This window comes from Prionailurus viverrinus, chromosome C1 (assembly GCF_022837055.1).
Source record: "Prionailurus viverrinus isolate Anna chromosome C1, UM_Priviv_1.0, whole genome shotgun sequence".
NCBI classification, from domain to species: Eukaryota; Metazoa; Chordata; class Mammalia; order Carnivora; family Felidae; genus Prionailurus; species Prionailurus viverrinus.
This window is the reverse complement of record NC_062568.1, coordinates 206,788,927-206,814,645: the sequence shown is the minus strand read 5'-3', so window position 1 is coordinate 206,814,645 and position 25,719 is coordinate 206,788,927. Positions and strand designations below refer to the sequence as shown.

At 57.1% G+C, this 25,719-nt stretch overlaps 1 protein-coding gene across 3 annotated transcripts in view; it reads right to left on the bottom strand.

Moving 5' to 3' along the window:
- The window catches only part of CASZ1 (castor zinc finger 1), a 153,501-nt gene that overhangs the window by 89,937 nt on the left and 37,845 nt on the right, over positions 1-25,719 (bottom strand). For all 3 annotated transcript variants that reach the window (XM_047871293.1, XM_047871292.1, XM_047871291.1), the window contains exon 2: positions 23,230-23,383. The gene's annotated coding sequence lies outside the window, so the exon portion shown is untranslated. The remainder of the gene's footprint in view (positions 1-23,229; positions 23,384-25,719) is intronic.

Here is a 25,719-nt window from a genome sequence, read left to right as displayed (position 1 = left end):
AGACAGCACCGAGAGCTGGCTTCCTACCAGGAACCGTATCACATGCCACGAGCCCATCAGGGACAGTGGGAGAAAGCTCCCCACCCTCACAAGTCTTGCTCTCAGAGAAGTAACCAGGCAACCGGGACGGGCGCCTTGACTGCAAAGCTGTTGGGAACACAGGCAGAGCACTCCAACTCGGCCTTGGGCAATCCGGGAACGCTTTTTGGAGGAGGTGGTATCCGAGGGCCTGCTCAGAAGAGACAGTACAGTGTAGGTGGTAGGAGCCTTGGGTTTGAATCCTACTTCTTAGCTCTGTGACCCCAGGCCTTGGTGCCTCCTCTATAAATCAGAGGTGACATGAGTATCCGCATCATAGGGTTACTGAGGAATTAAGTGAAATAATACAGGTGGAGAGCACAAGATGGGGATTGGCACATAAATGTTAAGTATTATATTCATAACCTTGCCAGGTCCTATTCTCACCCCTGACAGGTGCGCCTGGGTCAGACCCCCAGACTGGCCCACACCAGGCAGAGCCTGCCAGCACAGAGTAGGAGCCCTGATAGACTCCCCACCCCCACCCCCTGGCCCTATCAGCCCGAGCCCTGACCCTCTCCACATGCCAGGCACACATGGGTTGGGAGGGGACAACCCCAGGGCTCGGCCCAGCAGATGACGAGCAGAGGTGGCCGTTGCCCACCTCTCCCGGGTCTGCGGAGCATTGAGCACGACTCAGCGCTGATCTTGATGAGTGTTCTCTTCCAGCATGGAAACTCCAAGTCACCTGCCTGGGAAGAAGCAGGGGAAAAAAATCCCACGGCCATGCCCTCCCTTGGAAAAAAAAAAAAAAAAAAAATTCTAGGAAACAAAATACAACGACATCTTTTTATTTTGTTTTTTTCGGTAATTATACTAAAGATGAAAAACTCATAATAAACATCTCCCAGTCCCCACCTGCTAACAGTAATTATAATAGACTCAACAATAAATGGTAAAGCAGGGCAGAGCTGCATCTCGGGAATTCTCTAGGGCATGTGGATTAGCTCGGAAAGCCTGAATGATTAAAATACACTAATTAAAATTTTGTGTTCCTTGGTAACTCGTCTGCCTGGGCCCCTGGTGTTGGCAAAATGGGAATTAACGTGACAAAAGCAACACAGAGGGTTTTTGTTTTAAATAAAGAAAAAAGAGAGAGAGAGAGAGAGAGAGAGAGAGAGAGAGAGAGAGGGAGAAGGGAAGATCTATATAAACAAGTTAGACACCAGGAGAAAAGAAAGACGAGGTGGTTTTCTTCCCTCTTTTTCTAACTAGAGCACCAGGATGCTTGGGACAGGGAAGTGTAAGGGCCTGGACAGGAGTCCCTCTGCCCTGCTCTGGGGTCCTGTGAGGGGCACGGGGAGCATGTGTCCAGGGGTCACTGTTTAAAAATAATTACTGAAGAAAGGAGGGTGGGAGGGAGAGAAGTGGGGGCAGCAGGCGCCCACCCAAGTCCGGCTTTCCAACGACATTCCTCTAGGGCGGGCCACATACCCCCAACTCCCCGCCCCATGGCCAACGGGACCCTGGGAGGACGCAAGGGAGCTTCTACCCCATTGCAGTTGCACAAAAGAAATTGAACACTTTTGAGTTGCCCTTAGCAACCTAATTGCATCAGTACATTGCACACAGGAGCCAAAGTAACTGAATTTTGATGAAAAGACGGCGGTAATTTACGGCATCACAAAATTAGTTGTCATGGCGACGGGTTAATTACATCTCAAATTAACAATGCAAGTGTGGTGAAATTAAATATAAATCATATTTTCTGCATAAATTATAGGGGTTGATTAGACCGGGGCTCTGGGAGAGGGAAAGGTTGAGCCGCCACGGGCCCCAAGCTGCATTCTGAGCTGCCGAGAGAGGCGCCTGCAAATGCGGGCGTGGATGGGGAGCTCTTGGAGGGGACAGGGGACCGGCGGAGTCAGGCGCCAGGGCTGCCGGGGCTGCCTCCCTCTGCTCCCGCTGCCGCTCGCAGGCTCAGCGGGCTCCACACGGCGCCAGGGCTGTCCCCAAAGTTTGCTTCTGTTTGGATCAAACTTTGGCTCGGGGAGGGGGTGGGCGGGCAAGAAGGAGGGACGGCAGGTGCCACTTAGCTGAGTGCCAGACACAGAAGTTATACCTTCAACCATCCCAAGTGACTTTCCCGCTTTCTGTGCCCTGAGCCTTCAGAGAACCCTCCACAGATGGCCGGCTTAACCTTGCCCTCTTCAGTTAAATGGGGTCAAATGGTTTCTGAGTCACAGGCATCTGCCTACCAGGGGACGGGCCCCGTGCCACCCGACAGGCAAACAGTGCACGGCCAGCGCTGCACCAAGCGGGCAGCGTTCACCGTAGATGTCCAAGGTATCCAGAGACAGACCGCGGGTGGCAGCAAAGACATCTGGCTGAAGAATGTGCTTTTCCAGCCAGCTCCGGTCAGCCAGCCACACTACTGATGATGCTCTCTCCCACCCTCGGGCAGGGCGGTTCGACCCTGCCTTCCTTGAATGGCGAAAGAACTGCAGAGAGCAAAAAGCAGAAGAGGACGGGGCCCGTGCCCTCCGGGGGCTCTGCCAGCAATAGGCAGCCCAGATGCCCATGCCCCAGTGCCACCCACCTGTCGCTGAGGGCCAGCCCTGCCACTAAGCACTACTGGACCAAGTTCAGCTCCGTCTCTGGGAACCCCCAGGCCAGGTGTTCATCAGAACGCCCGGTTGATAGATGCTTTACGATCGTGCCTCCCGCCTCCTGCTCCTGGCCTTGTTTCTTGGCTTCCGGAGGAAGGCTCACAGAGGAAGGCCCCATTTGCCACCTGGACAAAGGTATCATGAGGCAATAAACCAGGAGTTCCAAACTTTCGTGAGCGGTGAATTGCCGGGGAACCTCCTTGAAGCTGAAGAGTCATCAGGCCCCAGCTTCAGAGTTTCTGATTCTGGATGTGGAGGGACCAGAATCGTTATTTTTAACCTGTTCCACCAGAGAGTCTGATGCAGGCAGTCCCAGGCCCACACTTCAGAAGCACGGGCAACATGGTTTTGTACGCTCGGTTTGCAGAGGAGGAAATGGAGGCCCCGCCGGGTTAAGTCACTTTTGAAGCCGAGGCAGAGCTGAGATTCAAAGCCACCTCTGAGCTGTCACCCATCACACGCAATGCCCCTCTCTCTCTCAAGGCTGCGTCAGGCACCATGCCAGGCCACGTGGGAAACACACGGACCAATGGAACCGCAAGCCTGTCCTTGAGGAGTACACCGTCTAGTGGGGACACAGAGGGTCAAGCAGACAGACATGGCCCAACGTGTCCAATCCATCACTAAGGGACGGGGACATGGGAGCACGGGAGCGATGGTGGGGACAAAGGGAAGGCAGGGACAGACATGCAGTGATTCGGCCAGCCCAGGGCTGGAGGCGCTCCCCTGGGGTACCGGGCTGGGCTGAGCACACGGTGGGCCCACACTTCACCTGGCCCAGGTGGGAGGAATTTCCTGAAAGCCCTCTGCAGAGAGATGGGGCGGAGGAAGGAAGAGAAGGCCCTTGGCGGTCCCCCTGACCACGGATGTGCATGTGCAGCTCATGAATATTTCAGTGGCCATTTATTTATCCCTGCACCATCCAGCTGCTGGGGCCACAGACCCAAGGTGGATAAATATAGCCACTGGGCGATCAATGAGGCATCCGCTCCCCCCTGGCCACATCCATTAGGCCCCTCGTTCCCACAACCTGCTGGCTGGGCACCTTGTCCTGCTCAATTGGTTTCCGATTTTCATTAGCGGTGGAGGCACAGCCCCGCTCCAAGCCTGGGCGTCCCCCTCACCCCTCTGGGCCCTCCCCCCTCAGGCTGGGCATGGAGCCCGAGGCTGCCTGCCGTCAGCCTGCCGTCAGCCTAGAGGGGCCTTTCAGAGAGCCCACCCACCAGAGTGGTGAAGCAGGGGGGTGCAGAGCTCAGTGGCCAGACCTCACTTCCCTGGCCGGCCCCTGTGCAACACAGAGGGTGGGGGGGTTTCCCTGGGACTCCGCCACCCACGGCAGGGCCAGCCAGCAAGTGCAGCCCAGTTACGCAAAGCTGAGATTCTTGTTGGCTGGCCCTGAAATTTTGGGGGGTCTTCCCTCTTCCGCATCTGGAGCGAGGGCGCCTGAGAGCGAATCTGGTGGCCATAGGGTTGGACTGCCACAAGGGGACCCCCGGCTCCCTCAGCCTCTACTATTCTCCTGAGCTGGAAGTTGCCCGTGGGCCACCCTGGCCTCCTGGCCTTCAGAGTCAGCCCCGGCTCCAACCTACTGTCCGAAAGAGTCAGAGTGGATTACCACGCTCTTTCCGAGGGCCTCATATCAGACTGAGGCTCAGCACCTGGCAGCGGGGGGACACTGTGTTCCACTGGGAAGTGACTCCAGGGGGCAGGCTCAGCCCCGACCGGGGTCCCCGCACCCACTCCTTCATTCAACAGATAGTTCCCCAACACCATGATGTGCCAGACATGGTCCTGGGGGGTACAGCTGTGAACAGGACAGACCCAAACTCTTGCCTTCATGGGGCTTCACCTTGGGGGGGGGGGTGTGGGAACAAACCATCGAGTAAACAAAAAACTAGGGGGTTCTAGAAGACGATAAAACAAGGGCTGTGATAGTGATGGAGGAGAGAAGTGGGGCTATTTAGCTACCTTTGAGGAGGTGACATTTCAACCAGAGACCAGAAAGATAAAAGGGAACATGGCAGCCTGGGCCTTCTGGTGGAGGAAGGTGGGAGAGGTCTCAGTCCCAAGGAGCTGATCCAGCAGAAAATGCCGGTAGGAGCACCCCACCCATCCCTCCTTTGGTGCCAGGTGCCTAAAGGCTCAAGGCCACGGCTGGCAGGACAGGCACCCTGAGGCAAGCTTGTAGAGCATCAACGTGGCCTAGGGAAGGGCAGGAGGGGTAGGATGGAGAGGGGGGAAGGACAACTGCTGGCAGAGGACCAGGTGCATGAGGCCACTTGCTTGGTAGCTGTGAACACAGGCCCATCCTCCAGAGCCGCTGCCAGGACAGAAGGGAGCCCAGGCAGCATGGCCCATGTGGGGTCCTGCCCGCACTGGAAGGCTGCAAGGCCACGGGGTGACCAAGGGCCAGGGTTGGCTCCTGCCCCTTAACTCCCCCCTGGGCCAGCTCCAGACAGACGGCCTTGACCCTCCATCCCCTTGCAAGGAGGACACAAAGGGTGGGGTGGGAGGTGAGAGGCAAAGACTACACATAAATTCCAGACGGAGCTGGAGAGGGAGGCAGGCCTGTGCCTTTAAAAGAATTTTCATTTAAAGGCTCTTCTCTCTTCCACCATTTCAGTGATCTATATGCAAATATGCTAATGCATGCAAATTAAGACACCACTTTTAGTCCCAATTTAATAGAAAGCATTAAAATACCATTTTTTTTTCCAAAAAACTCCATATGCATGAAGGAAGGATTTTTTTTTTCTTTTTCTTTTTTTTTTCTTTTTTTTTCTTTTTTTTTTTTTTTTTACTTTTCGCTAAAGTCACATTCCGGCAGCAATTTTATGCTGTCAAAATGTTCTCAACGAGGGGAGATTTGACTGGCTTCTCCGAGAGCCAGTCATAGGAAGCTTGGGTTCTGCTTCTTGTTGAGTTTCTCTTTCTTCTTAATTTGGGTGGGGGGAGGTGGCAGGAAAAAAAAAGAAAGGGACAACAGAAAACAAGACACCCAGGGGTCTTCTGAAGGGCAGTTTCTATTTCCAGGCCAGGGTCCAATCCCCTCTGCACGAAATGTGTTATTAAACCACAGCCACCCAGGCTGCGCACGGGCAATCTGGCTGCATGTGCTTCGGTCACTCCCGTTCTCGGGGACCGGTGCAGACGAAGCTCTCGGGTGCCGCTGTGTGTGCCCGTGGCGGGAACGTGCTCCCCGGGGCCCGGAACCACCTGCCACAAACACCTTGGGAGGCCAGTGCCCTTGCAGAGGACAGAGGAGGGCACCAGGGCAGGGGGGGCGGGGGAGGGCGTGGGGGGTGGGGCACGTGCCGGGCGCTCTGCAGCCCCAGCTGTACATCAAGGGCTGCCTATTTCCCCTCCACTCGCTGCTCTGTAATTAAACTTGGCTGCTCCCACTTGGGCTAACAGACCTTTTCCAGAGCACCCCCACCCCCCTACCCCGGGCCCATTCCCCCCTTCTCCAGCCTTGCTGGCCCCTTCGTCTTCCCATACACCCTTCAGGAGACTTCAAATCCTTGATCTGAAAGGCCTTTGTCAAAACCACGGGACCCCTGCCCCAGAGCAGCCGCTGTGGGTCACCTCTCCCGTGTCCCTGGGCCCTCTCTCTGGGGTTCTGGCTCCTGGCTAGACCGCCATGACTCTGGCACGCGCAGTCGGCCAACGCCTCCATTGTTCCTGGCTTTTCTTTCCTGGCTGAGGTTAGTCAGGGCCTGACCTCTGGGAAGCCACACGGTGCTGTGATCCCAGCCGGGGTCCTTCTGAAGGGGTGATACTCAGCCGTTCAGGGAGAGAGAAAGGGGCCAAGGCCATCCTGCTGCGTGGGTAGCACCCTTGGTGGGCAAGATCTCAGCCCCATGTCACAACGGGCCCTTGTTTTACAGCCAGGGCGAACACTGACTACCAGCACCTTCCATGGAAGGGCGCCCCGCAGGCCGAGCACCCAGCGAGGGCCCTGTCAGGCGTGGGTGCCTTTACTCTTCTCTGTGACCCTACGGCATAAGAACTACCAATTCCGAGTTACAAGTCCAGAAAAGCGAGGCCCAGAGAGGTGAGTGAGGCCACTTGCCCGAAGTCTCACAGACACTACTGCCACCTGGCAGTGAGGTCTGGGGGTCTCTCACACTCCCAGAACCAGCTGGAAGGCAAGAGGGTCACACTCTCTGCCCCGGCTCTGCACGGTCCCAGTTAGGAACCCCGCCTGCCCCACGCGGGGCTTCAGCTCTCCATCTGTATAATGGGAGAGGGAGGCTGCCCTCATCTATGGCTCTTTTGGCTCTGTCTGTTCACAACTGTATAACAGATGGAAGAGAATGGGGGGCGGGTGGGCTCCCCGAGCTGGGGCAGTGAGGCAGACGGGCTCCCCAGGGCCGCTCCATACGGCGGCAGAGGCCTTGAGGGCAACGGGCCGGGAGGTCAAGCAGAGTTCGGGAAAAGTGGGGAGAGAAAGGTCTAGAAGCAGGAGACAGAGGAAGAGAAACTGAAAACTGGGGAAAAGAGGTGCTTCATGAAATCAGAGAAATACTTAGACTGAGCTTTAAGGGATACTGAGGCAGAAACCCCATTCCGGAGAACTGTTCAAAGGAAAAAAAAAAAAAAAAGAGCAAAGTACAGAGACCCATGGGTGGTGGCCCTGGGCTGGGCGAGGACCGAGGATGGGGACATGAGGCACACTCGAGCCCAGGGTCGGGAGCTAGGGCATGGGGTGCAGGGAGGGGGCTTCACACACAGGCATTTCAGGAGCGCGCGTGGAAAGGCGGGAGGGAACAGCAGCGTTGGGCTGGCGTGACGGGCCATCTAACAGAAGCCACGGTGGGAAAAGATTTAGATATTTACCGGAAGTACGTCGGTTGGTGCCAAAGCCCTGGTTTTATTGTCCGGGAGAAAACAAACCCAACCACCGAAACTCGTCCTTCACCGAGATTCCACACAGAGAGAAACGATTTCCCCATCAAACCAGTTTTATTGGATATAAATATCTAATTATTTGTACCAGGCCCTGGAATGCCAGACATTTTGCAGCTTTTATAACATGTGTGGGAGTCTTTACAAACGACACATATATAACTACCCACGTATATATCGTTGTATGTGTGGTTATGTATAGTTACATATATACGTGGTTGTACGTTAATGAACCTGATTTGAATTTCACCTGAATTTTTTGCTTACTGAGCAGTTTTGTTACGGACCCGGAAAAGAGCTAGAGCATTTGGGGGCTGTTCAGACCCTCTTTCTATGGGGGCATTTTCTGAGGCCTAATGGACCTGAGCCAGAAAGCTCAGGGGAAAGGGACACCGCACCCCTCTGTGGTGACACACGTGCCCGCCCCTCCCACGGCCACTTGGCATCTCTGAAACGCACACTTGCTTACAACCACAGGACCCACGGCTGCAAGTCAATACCTCACACATGACACAACCGTGATGTCCCAGACAGACCAACAAAAGTACCGACTTTTCAAACCCAGAGTGCACGATCACGCCTCACGCACGGAGAGCCCCGGGGCAGCTCTGCACAAACCTCGGAGGGCAACAAAGAACGGGGCAGAGGGGCCGGAAGGGGGGAGAGGGAGGGGGAGAGCGGGGGAGTTGTCTTGTGGGGAATAATGTGGATCAGCCTGTCATCTGGAGACCCATCTTCAACCAGAATTAATGCACTAAAGTTCTTTTGTTTTTCCTCTAAATGGTTTTAAAGAGACAGTGAATTCTCCATCCGGACTCGGGGGCTTGGTGTGCAGCTGGTCCAGGCTCGAACAGGCGGCCGATTCCAGCCAGGCCTGAGTCCATTATCTTTCTATCCCTGCCCCACCCTCCTGCCTCTGTGTTCTCTCCCAACTTGCAGAGAGAAAGTTAAACATCTCTGGCTTTCCCGGCTCCCGGCAAACAGGCTGTGTCCCACAGAAGTGGAGAAGCATGTGAGTCCGCAGCTGGACAAGCTGAGGGCAGGGGACGGGAGTGCAGCTGACAAGGGGGCCGTGAGCAAGGTGCCTGGGTCAGCGCCTGGGGGCGGCTGTGCCAAGAGAGCGTGGGGTGAGGACTCTTCCCTGGGACAGGAGTCCCCCGGCCCCTGAAGCTGAGGACAGAGGAGCAGGGGCTGGGGCAAGGAGAAGTCTGGGCATGGACCACAGGATTCCAGGGGGCCCCTGGGGGAAGTCATGGTCACAGGACACTGTCCCTTGAGGCCCAAGGGCCGAAGGAACCATTCCAGATTGAGTGATACCTGGGGAGACTCTAGCCAGAAGCTGGCTGGCCGCATGGGTGGCGAGGAGGAAACCAACCCCATCTCCAAATGCCTGCATCTCAGACGGATTCACGGGGAGAAAGGGCTCAAGATTCAGGAGAGCTTAGGCCTCTACCGAGAACCTTCTGAGAATGCCCGCACACCCTCCGCCTAGAGACCTGTACTCAGGGGGCTGGGCTGGGGGCCGGGGAGCCAAGAACAAACAGCAGCAACAGGAACAGAGTTGAGCCATTTCAATTATTCATATGCCAGATGGATTCTTTTCCTGCCTTTTTTTTTTTTCTATAAAAATAAGGAGGGGGGGGGAGTAGGTCTCACAACAGTCTCCAAAATGTGGGGAGGAAGGGGAAGGGGAGAGAACAGAGAAATCAAGCCCCTCATCTGTGCCCATCCCCTGCCCTGGAGAGGTGGGCAGGAGGGGCAGAATGCCCTGCCGGGCGGAGATCAGAGGTGTCATTCAGGTTCCCTGTGAGCAGAGAGCAAGAGGCAAGGAAAATGGTTGAAGGAAGGGAGGGAGGGAGGGAGAGAGAGGAGCACGGAGCATGGGGTGGAGGGGGGAGGCAGGCAGAAGAGGGTTCCGACCTTCTGTGAAGGATATAAAAAATCCAGCCGCCTCAGGGGACACCCAACTATCTAGCATATTGCTGTTAAAATGTCTGCAAAATTTAATACACTTGGCATGCCATCTAATCAGTCCTTGGAAACTCGGGCACTCTCTCTCTCCTATAGTCAAACTGCCTTAGACCTTACGCCGATGGGGTTCCCACCCCTACCCTGTCCCCCCGATTTTAGACAAAGTTGTCCCCCCTCCATAAAACTAGCTGCTCTGACTTCCCACACGTTTTATCCTGAAGTTCGTCCAAGGTCCAGAAACTAGAAGGTTTTCTAGGAAGCAGTGGTGCCACGGACAGAACCAGGGGTGGGGTCCTGGGGCCGGGACTTTGGTTCCCAGACTTCTTGGTGGTGGGGCGGGGGGGGGGAGGGGCGTGTGCGCATTAGGAGGAGAGAGAAAGAATGTAAGGGGCAGGAACGTGGTCCCAGACGGGCAGGCAAAGGCTGCTGGGTCCGGGGAAGCCAGTGAAAGCCATTCATCCCGACAGCTCTTATTTAAATAGCTGCCTGGCACACAGAGAGTGGTGTCCTCACCAGAACACGCGTATGCACATGCACCCACCCCACCGTACGTGTGGACATATGCCCCACCGGGTGCTCTTGTTGACCCATCCGTTATTGGGAAACTTCTGTGACCCCACAACATGCTGTGGCTACTGCAAGCCCCCGACAACCAGCCAGGAAGTTTCCAGATCGGCCCCAGGAATGGCCACCTGACCTTCTGCCACAAGCACGGTGACCTGGACATTTCGGCAGGTCACCGCCTCCTTCATCTTGATGAGAGAGATCCGCAGAACGGGATGGGCCTGGGGCGGGGAATCAATCCCCCAAACCTTCACCCTCCACCCTTGAAACGGGGGTTCGTACCAAATCCTCTTTATCCTTTTTTTTATATGTCCCCCCCCTCTCACTTACTTAAAGTCTCAGGAGGCCTTAGGTAGGCCTGGAGGATGCTAAGAGACTCAGGGAACCCCAGAAAGCCTGCACCATGCTAAGGCAGTGTTTCTTCATAGGTTAGGGGTCTGGCGGGACAGGCCGAGAATCGGGAGAACCCAGAGTCCTCTCTACCTGCGGGAAAAAGCCACAGTAGCCAAGGACCTGGAGCACAGGTGACCCCCTACTGAACTTCCCTGCCCTTCAGCACACAGGTGGGAATGTCGGCAAACAGGAGAAGGGAATTCAAGGGGGTGGAGACAGGGGGGTGCTGCCTGGGTGGGCGACCCACACAGCTACCCAGGGCCCCACACTCAAAAGGGCACACGCTACCACCGTCGTGAAATTCTTCATAATTTACAACAAGAGTCCCCGTGTTTTCATTTTGTGCTGGGCCCTGCAAATTTTGTAGCCGGTCCGGGGTGTGGGTTTTGGGAGATCAGAGGATCTGGGTTTGAATCCCAAGGCTCTGCCCCCTGTAAGCTGAGCGACATCACAAAGGTCACTTATTATCTCTGGCTGCAGGGAGAGCCTCGCCTGTCAAGTGGGGTGATCACGCCTGCTCTCGAGGTGGCCGGGGGAACCGAGGCAGGCAAAGCGGGGAAGGGCTTTCGCCACACGACCGCACACTCCTATCCAAATACAGGGTGTGCTGACCAAGAGGGGAAAGTGAGGCTGGTTGGTGTCGGTGGTGACTTCCTCCCGCCCCAAGGATGACCTACTAGGTTGTGGTGAGAGGGCTGCTTTCAAAGCAGTGTCGTAGGGAAGCCTCTGGCATGCCCAGCCCACTGGCCCCATTCTCAGTTGAAGAAACTGGGACAGAGTCAACAGATAACCTGCCTGTTGTCACAGAGCCGCCTCCAGGCAGGGCAAGGCTGAGGGCATACTGTTCCTGCTGTCCAGGCTCTGCCTTGGCCACAGGCCACTTGAGACAGGGACAGTGAGAAGAAGAAGAAGGCAGGATTTGGAACAGAGAGGACAGAAAGCCTTCATTACACTCCATCACACACACACACACACACACACACACACACACGCGCGCGCGCGCGCACGCACGTGCAACTTGTGCTTGCGTGTGTGCGCATACACACAGCAAAATTAAAGCCGAGAACCTGGCCAAAAAGAAAAATCCTACCCCTGTTCCATCGAAACTTATTTTAGGGCAGGAGGTAATTGCCAAAGACCCAAATAAAAAGCCAACCACAGGCTGTAAATGGCTCCAAGTCTTTAATTAGACCCCAAGAAAAAATAGTGGCAAAAAGAAAACGAACACAGGACAAGGCTCCCTGAGGAGGGAGGACGCATGTGGACCCTCCCCCTACCCAAGTCCAGGGGCTTCGGATGAAGGCCAGCCTTCCCACGGTGGGCATCAGAGCGGGCACTGCCCATGGTGAGGGCAGGCATGAAGCCAAGAGAGGGCTAGCCTTGGTCCTGGGTCCTTCTCCCGGGACCTTCCTACACCCCTTCTGAGGAGGCTGGCCCAGGGTTGGGGTGCCATGGGGCCGAGGGGAAGATGAGCAATTTCTACCAGTTCTGGAGGTGAGGGAGCAAGGAAAGGAGAAAGCTTTGGGTCTGGAGCAGCCTTTGACTCACTGAAAGATCTGCCCATCAAGCCACGAGGCCCGGCGCCTTGGCCACTGACCAATCTACCCACATGACACCGCTCCCACTATGTGGAGCTCTCCTCTAGGCTGTGACCCCAGACCCTCGTCCTGGGCCCGTGGGGGGTCGGATGGCCCTGAGGTCAAGGAGGTACAGCAGATGCCCCCAAGGCCTCTCCTCACATAGTCCTTCCACGTGCGAGGAGGCGTGTTCTCCAGAACCCTCGGGGTGACAACGTGCCGTCCCACCCAGGCAAGGGAAGAGGCACAGCCCCTGTGCTCCAGGCGGAACTGGCCACCCGGTCACCCGTTCCTGAGCCCCTGCTCAGCCCTGGCCCTTGGAGAACGCAGCAGACCCTGGACAGAGGGTGGGGCTGGAAAGGAAAGGGAAGGCGGGGGTGTGCAGAAGAGCGTCCAGACTCTCACCTTTCATACAAACAGATGCAACCCAGTAGACTAACCAAATCCCACGGTGCAGGGGATCCTGCAAAGCGCCAAGATCAGCACCACCATGCCACACGGCGGCAGAAGCTATGGCCTCCGCTGACGTTGTAACAGCTGGTCCCGGTGGCAGAAGACAGAAGGTCCACCCAGACACCCAGGGAAGAAGCCAGGAGACGAACGCGTCCCAGCCTGCATCAATCAAGAGAGCCGAAGAGGGCGGCCTGGTCCCCCACCCGTGCAGTGCGGCAGGGTGCTGCGGCGGCTTTACAACCAAAGCGGGCGCAACCAAGGGAGTGCCGTCACAGGCAGCGGGACAACCATATTGAAGACCCCTGTCCTTCTGCTTCCTCACATGTCACCACAGCTGCCTGCAACCAGTGGTCGTCACACCCACACCCGGCGCCCCCACCGGTTCGGGCACCTGCTGTGAGTGGGGTGCACGGTGCTCCTCTCGAAAGGCTTTCCTCTGCCCCCTGCCCCCCCCTTTTTTTTTTTTATTTTGTAAACGTTTATTTATTTTTGAGAGACAGAGAGAGACAGAGCACGAGCACAGGATCCGAAGCAGGCTCCAGGCTCTGAGCTGTCAGCCCAGAGCCCGACACGGGGCTCAAACCCACGAACCGTGAGATCATGACACAAGCCGAAGTCGGACACTTAACCAACTGAGCCACCCAGGCGCCCCCTCTGATTACTGGCTTAACGCACGTGCCTTGTGCGCTCAGAGCATAAAGCGGGCGACAAGTAGGACTCCATGCCGAGCTACCCACCGTGGCCTGTGGTGAAGGTCAAGGCCTGTATGGCCAGAGCAAGCTGGAAGGTCTTTCCAGTAGAAGTGGGTGTGAATCTGACCTGTCAAGGCAGTCCCAGCATCATCACGCCGGTCAGGTTGGCCTCCCTGCTGGCCCCTTCCTGCTTGCTTTGCTCTGTGGGGGTGGACAGGCTTCCATCCATCAGGATGAGGAGTAGAATTCCTCCTGGATGAGCCCTATGGCCACTGCTTCCAAACTCCCTTCCTAGCTTGGGAACGGGATGGGAGAAGCAGTCCAAGCTCCTGGCAGAGGCAGCAGGAGTCCTGCTGATTAATTGATTCTCTGTCTTCCCCAAGTGCTCACCAGACACAACCAGATGGTTCCGGCGACACGCCGTCCACTCCTGTCCTCCCTTAAAACGACACGACGTCTTCACCTTACATCCCACCTCCACCTTTCCCTTCTATACTGCAAAACCCCGAGAGCCCCTTCTCCCCCTCAGCCAGGCCCGGGCCCAGAGAGCCCCAGAGGGACAGGGGCGACAATGAGAACCCAGGTTCAGGTTTGCAGCGGGGAGAGTTCTAAATGGAGCCAACGTTTAGACAAGACTCCACTTTCTCTTTTGGCCTTCAAGCAATTCAGCTAGGGCAGACGGGGTGGGGGACCCAGGGCTGAGTCTGCCCCTATTTCCTGCAAGTGTGAAGAGATGACTCTGTATCTAAAAAACACTAACTTAGGACCCCAAACAGTCAAGGCTGGCTGGTCCCCCCTACCCTGCCCCAGGAGGGCACCACATAGAAGCTGCTCCAGCTCGCTGGGGCCTCTGTAGTACCACAGACCGCCCCCCACCCCGCCCTGTGGGTTGGCTCTCCGTTGACACCTCTGGGTCCTGGGGGCGGGGGGAGTGGCCTGCAAGGTGCATGACTGTGCCCTCCAGGTGGTCAGCCTGTGTAGGCACGCTCCCCCAGGCATCGAGGAATGGAATAGCACAATCCCAAGGGCAAGGAGCCAGGGTCAAGCAAGGCTGGGGCCACAGCTGAGAAGCCGTGGTGGGTCCGGGAGGCCTAGGAGTGGCGAGGGCATCAGGCCCTGTTTGGGGAAGCCACCCGATGCCCCGGTGGCAGCACCTGTGAGACGTGGGCTCCGGCTGGTAAACCACATTCCCTTTGCTGGGCACTGGCTTCCCACTTATAAAAATGAACCTGAGCCGGATGACCCGTGGGGTCTCAGGGAACATTCCAGAGCTGCTGCATGGGAGCGACCAGTAGAAGGCCTGCTCACGGCGCTTGAGACGCCAGCTGAGATTATTGCTGTCAATATTATTATTACTATCATTTTCATGAGCACTGCTCTTTACTTTTTATTTGTTTTCATTTTTTAATGTTTTATTTGCTTTTGAAAGAGAAAGAGAGCGCTCCTGGGGGAGGGGCAGAGAGACATGGGGACAGAGGATCCGAGGTGGGCTGGGCTCTGCGCTGATAGCAGAAAGCCCTATGCGGGGCTCGAACTCACAAGCCGTGAGATCATGACCTGACCCGAAGCTGGACATTTAACCAACTGAGCCACCCAGGCACCCTGCCTCGTTTTTGATTCCAAATGTTCCGTGAGCCTCCTTTCAGTCAGAGCAACAGGGTAATGGGGAAAGTCTGAGCTTACAGTCTAGAAAAGCCACAGTTCCTGAAATTTTCAGCCCAGAATCAAAACTAGTGAAGGAGAGAGAGGGTAATGGAGATTCGAGTAGAGGCCGTGAGGGGTCTGGCCACGTTTCACAGGCCCGAGTGATCCCAAACTGGCCCACACGGGATCTACAAGGCACTGACCTCTGAGGAGCCAGAACTCGGACATGTGACTGGCGCTTCCTGGCCCACCTTAGGGGGATGATCTTGGGGATGAAACATGATTATCTAGGGCAGCAAGGGTTAACGCCGGGGCTGGGAGAGGCCAGGCAGCACGGAGCACTCCCTGTTTATTAATAAGCTATTTATCACCAGCTTTGCTTTTAATGCCATTTGGGCTTAATGTCGTTAATGAAATATAAATACCCACGCTAACGATGTCGGTCAGAGGCAGCACGGGCAGCAGACGGCTCGCGAAACAGGGCCAAACCGCCGGGCACGCTGGGGAAGAGGCTGAGAGCTCGGGAAGCGGAAGAGGTTCCCACCGGCCTGGCACCCCCAGCCCCCTCTGCTCCCACCACGAGGCTGCACTGCTGGCTGTGCCGGGAAAGGCCAGGAGGAGGGTGGCCCAGGGGTTGGGGGAGAGGAGGCCCCGAGGGCACAGGATGCTGTTAACTCCTAGAGGACACAGCAGGAGCGAGCGAGCTCCCACCTCGGGGGCACCGCCTGCCTGGCATGGGGCCCCTTGGCTGCAGAAGGCTGGACAACCACCAGCTGGCAGCAGGCCCCTCTCACCGCCCTGAGCACCCTGACCACTGGGAACGGAGCCGGGGTGAGAAGGGTCATGAGAGAGAGCAGTAAGGATCCCATAGTAAGTAAGGCTTCCAACAAAGACCACCCCTCCCTGCGCCGAGAATGGCATCCCAGGCCCCACTGGGTGGCACCACGTCCCGGAAAACCTGGCCCGGGCTATTCAGGCTAGTCGGCCGCCTTGGGGGTGCGGGCGGAGAGGTCAGCAGATGGGCATTTCTGTTCCGTGCCCAGAGGCCTTGGAACCTGGAGGCGACCCTGCATGGCAGGCTAGGTCCCTTACCTCCTGCCTGACCTGGCCTGGCCCTTCCCACATGGTGGGCCATCCCTGCTGACCTCTCCGGAGGCTCAGAGCAGATCGATGCCCTCGGCAGATGACCACCTAGCCCAGATTACCCCAGGAACTTCGGGCCTTTCCCTCTGGAGAGACCCCAGGCTATTCCCAGACACCAGTCTGGCCTGGGGAAGACGGCCCTGGGACTTGCTTCCCGGCCTGGAGCCACAGCTCCTTCGAAGGAGACTTGGACTCTACTCACCCAAGGGCCACCTGGGCCCAAATAGAAGTGAGAGACTCGGGCAAGCAGCTGACCTTTGCTCCAGCCTCCTCCACCTGGGGCACTTGGCACCGGAGGTCACTCGGCACTGGCCCCGCCTTGCTCCCCAAGGGTGCTACCTCTTCCAGAGGGAGCTCTGGGCTGTTCTTGGGAGGGAGCCCAGCAGCCTGCGGCCCTCCCCGCTAAGGATTGTCTGAGAAAATGCACGATGACTGGTGAAATCTGAATTTCAGAGAAATCTTCCGTACTTTTTTAGTGTATGCCCCTGATATCACCCGGAATGCACTTACACTAAAACTTTATGTGTGGTTTATCTGAAATTCAAAGGTCACGGAGCATCCTGTATTTTTTTTTTTTAAGTTTTTATTTTAATTCCAGTTAGTTGCCATAAAATACAGTGTTCTGTTGGTTTCAGGTGTATGACAGGCATCCTGTATTTTCATTTGCTAACTCTGGCAACTCTAGTCCGTTTCCCAGCAGGTTAATACCTGGCAGGTAGGTGAGCAGGACTGTACGGGGCAGCGAGGGAAAATGGACATTCCCGCCCATCTCAGGACAGCAGCCTCCTTTCCAGAGGCTCCGTTCGTTCGTCACTGCCCCCCTGCCTGCCCTCTCCCCTCCGTGGTCACTACCTCACAGCCCAGTGCCACGGCTCGCCTGCCGGGGTCCCCTCTCCCTGCACCCCTCAAAGTCACCTCCACGTCCCCAAGGAGTACAGGGCTCATTTGCTGGGGCTTGGTGGAGCTCAGCTCAGCGGCTAATCCCCTGGGTGGCTCCTGTCAGATTATTAATTAGCTAAAGCGGATCGGTCCTGGAACAACATGCGCTTGGACTTCAGATAAAGCAGGCCAGGGAAGCTGGGCGGGGGGCTGCTTAAAGTGACAAGAGCCTGTTTCTGAACCGCTCCCTAAGGAGGACTGGGGGACGGGCAGGCGGAGGCTAGGGCGGGGGGTGTCCAACGGCGCCCTCAGCACTCCCCTCACCTGCTCAAGAGAGCACCCCCCCACCCCGGGGAGGCAGTGAGTACAGATGCACCTAGATGGGGCACCGAGGGTCCCCATGAAAGGATGAGTTGGTGACAGTTGGGTCTTGCTTTTTAATAAAAAGAGCTTGTGCCTAATCAGATCAAGTCACCCAGAACTCTTCCAAAAGCTTATTTCACTTGGGGTAACGGCTACCAGGCCTGCAGGATCTGGGGCCCCCCAGCGCGACCCCCGTGACCTCCCACAGCATCTCTCCCCAGCGAGCTGTCCTCCAGCAAGCCAGGCTGTTCTTGTGTCTGGGAGCTCACGCTTGCCATTCACCCCGGTGGGAACACTCTTGTCCCAAGTACTGAGTAGGAGGGCTCTTTCCCTCACCTTCTCCATCCCTACCGAAAGTCACCATCTCAGCGCTGCCTTCCCCGGATGCCACACCCGGAATTATAAACCATTCCCCACCCCACCCCCACCCCCACCCCCACCCCCGCCCTGCCATGCACTCTCCCCATTCTATTCTAGAAACCTGCTGGTTTTCTCCTGGACACACGTGGCCATCCAACAAATACTTTATTTCTTTATCTCGTTTGTCATTTGCCTTTCTCCACTAAAATGCAAATTCCGCAGCACAGGAAAGTTTGGCCCGTTTGTTCACTGCTGCGGTCTGGTTCGCAGCCTCTCTCAGTACGGCTTGATGAATGAATGAAAAAGACATATGAAAGACCAGAGGTTAAAGGTCAAGATTTGGACCACCACCTCTTCAGACTCAGAGCCCATTGTGGCTGGGCCCTGGGCCGCCCTGGGGGCTTCCCAGGTACCCGGCTCCTCCCAGGCCCATCCCCTGCTTCCCCAGCTCTGCCCCCACACAGTGGTCCTCTTACAGGTCCTATCATTTGCCCTAAAGATGTATTTCCGGTTCTGGGTCTCCTGAGGGATGGCCTGGGGGATCCATCCCCCTGCCACCCAGACCCTCCTCTCCTGGCTGGGCCTGCTACCCAGAAGCAGCCGGGGTTAGGGCAGGGGGTAGCGATGAGGGGTGAGGAGAGGGAACGGGGACTCCCAGCTGCTGCCCGGGCCCAGCTCAGCTGCCGGCAAACTCCTGGGCTTGGATTGTTTTGACTTGAGTCGGTGAAGCTGAAATATTGAGTCACGACGGCCCTAAACTTCATTACCAGCTTTTAACGCAGATTACTAAGGGAAAAAAGTTGCTTTTAATTGCTTCTCCCGATTAGCATTTCTGGAGAAGAAACTAGTGATTAATTACACCTTCCCACTTCCACTCACCCTGGCCACGGGGGTCCCAACCCCAGGCTACCACATGGAGGCTCAGGGGCAGAAAAGGTGCCTGTTCTGGGGGGGGGGGGGGGGCCAAGAAACCAAACCAGAGAGAAAACTTGGGTGGGGAGCGGAAGGTGAGGAACCTGCCCAGAGCGGATTCGATGGAAAACCAGCAGCTAATGGTGCCGGCAGCCACGCAAGGGTCCCTACACCCGCTGCCTCAGGCCTCCGTGTGGAGGCTCCAAGGTCACGAGGACAGAGGCAGGGCAGAAGTGCTTCTGCCCTCGTCCACATCCACAAGACGTTAACCCTCCCAAAGCCATGGGCCGCTGTTCCTTTGGAGCGACCGCATCATCGAATGAAGAGGGGCCCCTGGGTAGCTCTGGCCAGGCGGGAACTCCCAGCCCGGCCCCAACCCTCTCCTCTTGGGTCTGCACCTGCTGGGGCCCGGAGGCTTCCTGACTCTGCCAGGGAACAAGGGAGAACCGAGGAACGAGGCCAGGGCTGGGGCGCTGGCAAGATCAGGCCCAATTTTCACACAGAATAGAAACCAGAAGGATCTTCCCAAGCCTTTCGGTTCAGCCATCCTCCTGAGCATGAAGCTACCCAGGGGTGGCAAAGGGCTTGGGCCCCCAGGCCCCTCTGCCAGCACCTCTCCTGACCCCAGCCCTGCTTGCCTGAGCGGCCAGCCCCACATCAGATCAAAGCCCGGGAGGATGGAGTTGGAAGTGTCCAGTCTAGTTAGGAGGGAAGGCCACGGATCTAGTGCAGGCCGTGGAGGCAGAAAGCAGAAGAGCCTCCCACGCATGCACAGACACACACGCCTGCCCACCCAGACATGCCCCCCCCCCCGCCTTAGCCTGGCATTTTGATGCTGGCTGACACCCCCTCAGAGCCAGGCAGAGGCACCAGCTGCACGCCTGGGACATCCCTGTCACCCCTGCAAGACGTCCCCAGCCTGCCCTTCTGCTCTCTCCTGTCACTCCCCCTGGAGGTCAAGCCTCCAGAGCTTTCCTGGAGGGCTGAGCTGGCCCATATGGCTGGGAATATGTTGCCAACATGGGCAAGAACTCACTGGGGCCCCCGCAGCCGGCTGTGACGGCCCCGTGCTTGCTCCAGGGTTAGGGCTGTGTAGCACTCACCCCGGAGTGTCGAGGATTGCTTCACTGTTACAGCATCACTGTTTGGGGTGGCCTGCCTCGTCCTGACCCGAGCAGGTGACACCAGGACCCGGGAAAGTAGAGCCTTGTATTAAAGGCCCAGGAAAAAGGGACAGTGGCCCACGTCAAATCTGACAGGCCGCCTATGGGAACTCACACTGTAAATTGTGAAAAGACTTTCCACGTGGAAAGATTGCTAGGATCCCTGCCCATAAACTGGGCTGGAGGTTAAGCTGGCCCGAATGGAAATGAGGAGGAGGCCTTAGACAAACCCTTTTTTTGGGTTCTACGTGACCGGATGCACGGGCGAGAGGGTCCAGAGATGCTCAGCCCTCGAGAACACGGATCGCATTTAAAGCCACAGTGAGAGGAACTGTACGGACTGGGTCCAACCTCCGACCCGGCACTGAACTCGTGGAGCAGAGGCACAAAACAGGCTTCGGTGCAGTCTCAGGGCCAGAAGGATAGCCAGCTTGGAAATCCCTACCGAAAACGGTGCCAGAGACAAGCAGGCCTCTGGCCCTCCCTCCACACGCGGCCGACCAAGAGATGCCTAATCCTCTCTGCCAGGCTTTCTCAGCAACCAGCATAGTGCCCTGGATGGTGCTTCTCCCTAATCCACAAGACGAGACACAGTGCCCCTGAAAGCCACGGGTGGTTCTTGGCACCATCAGGGTGGGTGCGTGAGAGGGGAGAAGATGCAGGGCCACAGGGGGCGTCTGTAAAGCTGGAGCCAGGACACTGGCTCCTTCCTTCGCCGCTCACTCCATCAGCAAACCCTATGGACCTGCCCTCTCGACACACGGACTCCGTACCCTTCTGTCCACTTCCACCTTTCTCGTCTCAGCGGCCACAGCTGCCTCCCCTCTGGCCTCTTGGTCTCTGCCCTTGTCACCGTGCCACCCACTCTCCCCGCCGCAGCCCCAGCCATCTTTTTCATTTTGTTTTAAACGTTCATTTCTTTTTGAGAGAGAGAGAGCACGCGCGCACGAGCAGGGGAGGGGCAGAGAGAGAGGGAGACACAGAATCCGGAGCAGGCTCCAGGCTCCGGGCTGTCAGCACGGAGCCCGACGCGGGGCTCAAACTCACGAAACGGGAGATGGTGACCTGAGCCGAAGCTGGTCACTTAACCGACTGAGCTGCCCGGGTGCCCACACTTCCGTCTTTTTAAAACGAAAACAAGACCACTTTACCTCCCTGCTTGAAACCCTCCTGTGGCTTCCTGTCACCCAAAAAATAAAATCCCACCGTCTCCCAGCTCACTAACCCCTACATACCCCATCCACTTCCCGGCCACCAGGACCTTCTTTCTGTTACCAGAGGTACTGAGCTCATCCCACCTCAAGACCTTAAGACTAGTGCTCTCTTTGTGGAATATTCTTCTGCCTTCAGCTGGTTCAGATGGTTGTCGACTTCCTATCCTCCCATCTCAGCTAACTCTCACCTCCTCAAAGTGGCCTCCTCTGACTGCCCACACACCTCCCACTACTCCGTCCCGTGTCCATTCTGCACTAATGGTGGCCTTGTTCTTTTTTGTGGGTTTCTTGTCTGCCTGCCCAACCAGAATTCCAGGAGAGCCAGGGCTGTCTTGTCCAACTCTACCCCCAACGATTGGCAGACACCAGGCCCTCAGGATCTGTTGAATAAACATTACCAGATCTTACGTGGCGCAGCCAGAAACAGGTAGAATCTGAGCTAGACGGGAACGGGGCTGCGGACCAGGTGCCAGCGTGGACTCGCCCCTCTCCCACACTCTGGTGAGTTGAGGTAGGGCACCTCTGAGACCACAGATCAGCCCTGCCACAGACGACATGGGCCCACGGCCAAACCCAGTACCTGGAAAGGAGTGAGTGAGTGCAGCGGGGCTTGGCCGCGCCGTTCCCTTTCGGAGCCCTCGGAGTCCCCAAGCTTCACTATCAAGCCCCAGACGGCCGATGCCAGGATGCGGGAGCCCCACGGGACGCGTGGAGCCCGTACCCTATGCCGGCATGGCCCCTGGGAGTCAACAGTGAGTGGAAACTTCGGAAAGGGAAAAACTAATGGGCATGTTTTGCCGAGGGAACAAAGAAAACAAAAAGCCTGCCACTGAGAACAGAACGGGCAACATTCCCCCTTCAAAGGGGGCTCCACGGGCGCTTTGGCAACCTGCTCGTGCACTGGGCCCAGGCGTGGCTAGGGAGGCCAGCAGCCAGAGGCTCGAAGACACGTGGGCCTGCCTTCCCAGGACCCGTGATCATCAGAGAAGCAGAGTCAGGCAAGAAGAGCTCAGAAGTGGAGACACGCAGGCGCTGGCACCAACACCCCAGCAAGATGGTCCTGCCGACAGTCTCGACACGGCCATCGGCGGACAACAGCGGCACGCCTCCAACGTGGCCACACCAACTCCTAGAGCGTGATCACATTCTGGACACCGGGAAGAAGAGTCTCGGCCACACAGTCGTTCCTCCACAGTAACCCAGGGCCACATTTACATCTGATTTGCAAATCCCTGGCTGCATCCAAGGCTTCTGCTAGTCCCTGAGGTGACGCGGTCTGGCGCGAAGCAGGCCAACAGCTCTGGGGACCTCTCAGACCCCAGTGGGCACCAAGGCACCCATCACTGCCAAGCGCTTCCTCCCTGCAAGTTCAAAGTCCAGAGTTGCAGAGCCTGGCCATGGAGGGAGGGGCAAGACACGCCTGATTGTGGCGCCCTTGGGGAGGGACGGCGCAGGGTGGTAAGCCGGGGCCGCTGAATCCTGTGTGGCTCACACGGGAGGCGTGGCTTGAGGCCTCTACCCTCCCAACCATTCTCCAGACCCTCAACCTCTGCCCCTGTCCTACCAACCTCTCTGGGCTGGTTCCCTTGGGATCCTAAGAGAACACTGAATAATGACCAATAGGTAGTGAGGCACCTGCTGTGTGTCAACCCCACCTGCCACCCTCCCCCACCCCCAGCAAAAACCACCACGTCTGATATACCTGCAGGCAAATATCTGACAGTACAGCCTCATAGACTGCCCATCCCTGGCATGAGTGACCCGCCTTAAGCGAGGGGTCATTTTTGAGCCTGGATCAAAAGACACCTGTGGCTTCTCCTCTAAGGAGGGTCCTGCCTGGGCTGGAGAGAGCCCCCAGCAAGTCACATGTGAACTCAGAGCAGCGTGGCAGCCTGCGGACAGCGTGGCAGTCCAGAGGGACCGGACCCACCGCTCCCAGAGGTGACGTTCGGAAAGGACTCTAGGCCTCCCCTGGAGTACCCGCGTGCTGCTGGCACCATTCAGTGGCAGGATTCTTAGAGGCCATTATTCCAATCTGTTTATATCACAGGTGGGGACACCGAGAAAGCAGTGAGTCAATGTCAAAGCCAGGGCCAATATACAGTGTCCTGTTCCTAGGCCCGGGCTCCGTCCTCAATCCTGTGTCTTCTTACTTTCACCTAGGGTGCCTGAGCTAACCCCATCCAGGTCAGAACCCTCCTGAGAAAGGCCTACTGGGGCTCTCTCCCAACAAGGAACCCCCACACCGGCCAACTACAGCCCCGACCCACATCTCCCAGACACATCTGGGAATCAGGAGCAGCTACCTTTGTGTCCCAAGAGACCAGGGTCCAAAGTCCATTCCACTGTGCACCACTGGAGCTGCAGGGTCCCCTTCTACGGGAGGGCTGACAACCGTGGTGGCCAGAAGAGCAGATGGGATGGAAGGGGTCTTGGCCTTCAGTCAGCGAGGTCTGTTTGCTACCGGAACGAGAAGGGAAAACAGATTATTAGACTCCCGTTGAGACCCACGTGGCCCCTCAAGACAGGACGGACGACAAGACGGCACGGTTCCGACACTCGGCGTGGTAGGGAACCATCCGGCAGTCGCTGCTAAGAGATTCTCGGACCCTGCCTGCCAATCGGCGGACGGCATGGCTGCGGTGAGGGCCAGGTCTGACCCTACAACCAGTGCACCCTTTGCACCATTATTAGCCAACTGCAAAGCAGTTGTCACAGCTAACAAAAGAAGCAGACAGGTAGAAACAATAAGAGGCCAATCAGATGCCACCCCCAGGTAATAACAGAGTGATCACACCCAAGGCTCGGCACCCCGGGTGAGAGGTCAGCCTGACGCTGGATCAAGCTGACGCTGGAAGCCAGATCAGACCCACGCAACCGAACCAAGCTTCGGGCTCCCCAACCTCCACTCCCTCTAGACTTTCCCTGGGCCGGCTCCCAGCTGCTCCCATGACCCCCCAGTGGCCCTGTGGGAGTCTCTAAAAACAGAATCAACAGGTGTCTCTGCAGCTACCCAGGATGGGTCAGTTTGGTTTCTTCTCTTTTCCTCTTGCCCACCCCCCGCCACCGTCCACGTTGCTACTGCGCCGTCGCACCCCGTAAAAAAGAAAAGAGCGTGAGTGCACGCGCCCAGAAGGGGGCCGCTGAGATTCCTTCGTGATAGGTGTTGGGCCAAAAAAAAAAAAAAAAAAAAAAAAATGTGGCCAAAGAAAGTTGGTGCCCTGCGACCAGCAACCTTTGTGTCAATTTAGGCAAATATTGTGGTGTTTCCATGGTGATTCCTGTTTTGAATATCCACTACACTCACTTTTTAAAGGGCTTTTCCTGTTTGCGTTTCAACTTCAAATCTGTAAATATTTTTGGCCTTTTTAGAAAAATTAGCCTGTGCGCGTGCAAGCACAAACCCGGCACCGGACCTCCGTGCACACGCTCCCAGGCCTGGAGGTCCAGCCCGATGGGCGTGAGAGTGGGGTTCGGAAACTCCAAGGGGGCTCTCCATCTGCTCCCACACCCACCGTGCCTACGGGGCTGGCATCAGGGAGTGGGGTGGCTGAAATTCCAGTCCTTTCCTTCTCCCTCGACCGACCGGGCCATCCACACCACCTGTGTGCTCGCTCCCAAAGCGTGTGAGTGGGCTCGGCCTGACTCGACAGCGTGGCATGGTGTGGGCAGTTACCCGGCAGGTTCTGCAACATGGCCCAGCCCTCTGATCCCGAGCCTCCCTCGAGGGCACGAACCCCTCCTCTCCTGCCTCCCAAGGTCGGGCCAGTGGAAGGGGCTGTTGGGCAGTGAAGGTGACAGATTCCAGCAGCCGCTGCCCCCACCTCTGCTCTGGGCCACGGCCACGGGCCACGGGGATGGGCCAGTGATAGTGGCCCTGGGCTTGGATCGCCCCGCTCCCACCCCACCCGTCAGCACCATACAGGGTTAACAGCGGGTTTCCTGGTTTCCATGGATTCCCGCCAGGCCCCTAATGTGAGTTTCGTGTGATTTGGGGGAAGTGGATTTCCTTTGTTTTCCAGTTTGGGAATATTTTTTTCTTTAAAAAAGAGGAAAAAACACTTTAATGGGAACTTCAGGGCCACAGGGAGACTTACTCTCTGGGCTCTGCCATTCCCCTGCCTGTTGGTCCAGGATCCCCCAAAGCCCTGGGCAACCCACCCGCCAGCCAAGTATCTCCAAGCCAGAGGAAGGGGTGCCTCAGACCACCTACAGCTCCCCGCCCCCAGAACATTCTTCTGCTGTGTGTGGGGCGGGGGGGGGGGGGGGGGGGAAGGGACAACTCTATTCCAATATCCCATCAGAACGACCGACCCCTGCCCCACCTGAAAAGCCAGCATCTTCTACGGGTGGCTCACACTCTCCCTTCCAGCCACACACCTTTCCCAGGGGAAAGGTCAAGGGGAACATTCCCACCTCCCTGACTTCTGGCAAAGAGCGAGAAAGACCAGGGTCTGACCACACGCAAATGGGCATGTGAACCATACCAGGTTCTTCTGCCCTGGCTCAGAAGGGGATTCCAGTCACAGGGGACCAGGGTGTCCCAGGCCCTGGTGGGGCCCTTGTCCAGCCTCCTCCAGCTGAGGGAGGGGCCTGCCCTGGGCAGAGGGAGCTTCTCACCTTGGCAAAGCAAGAGCAGCTGAATAAAGGGTGTGGCCTAGCCTCCTCCTCCCCCTCCTCCTCAGTCTTCCCCATTCCTGCCATCCTCCAGCCCGGCCAAGGTGTGGCCTTGCTCAGGGACTGTCCCCAAGCAAGCAGCCTGACCTATTTACCAATCCAGGGCACAGGCCCTGGGG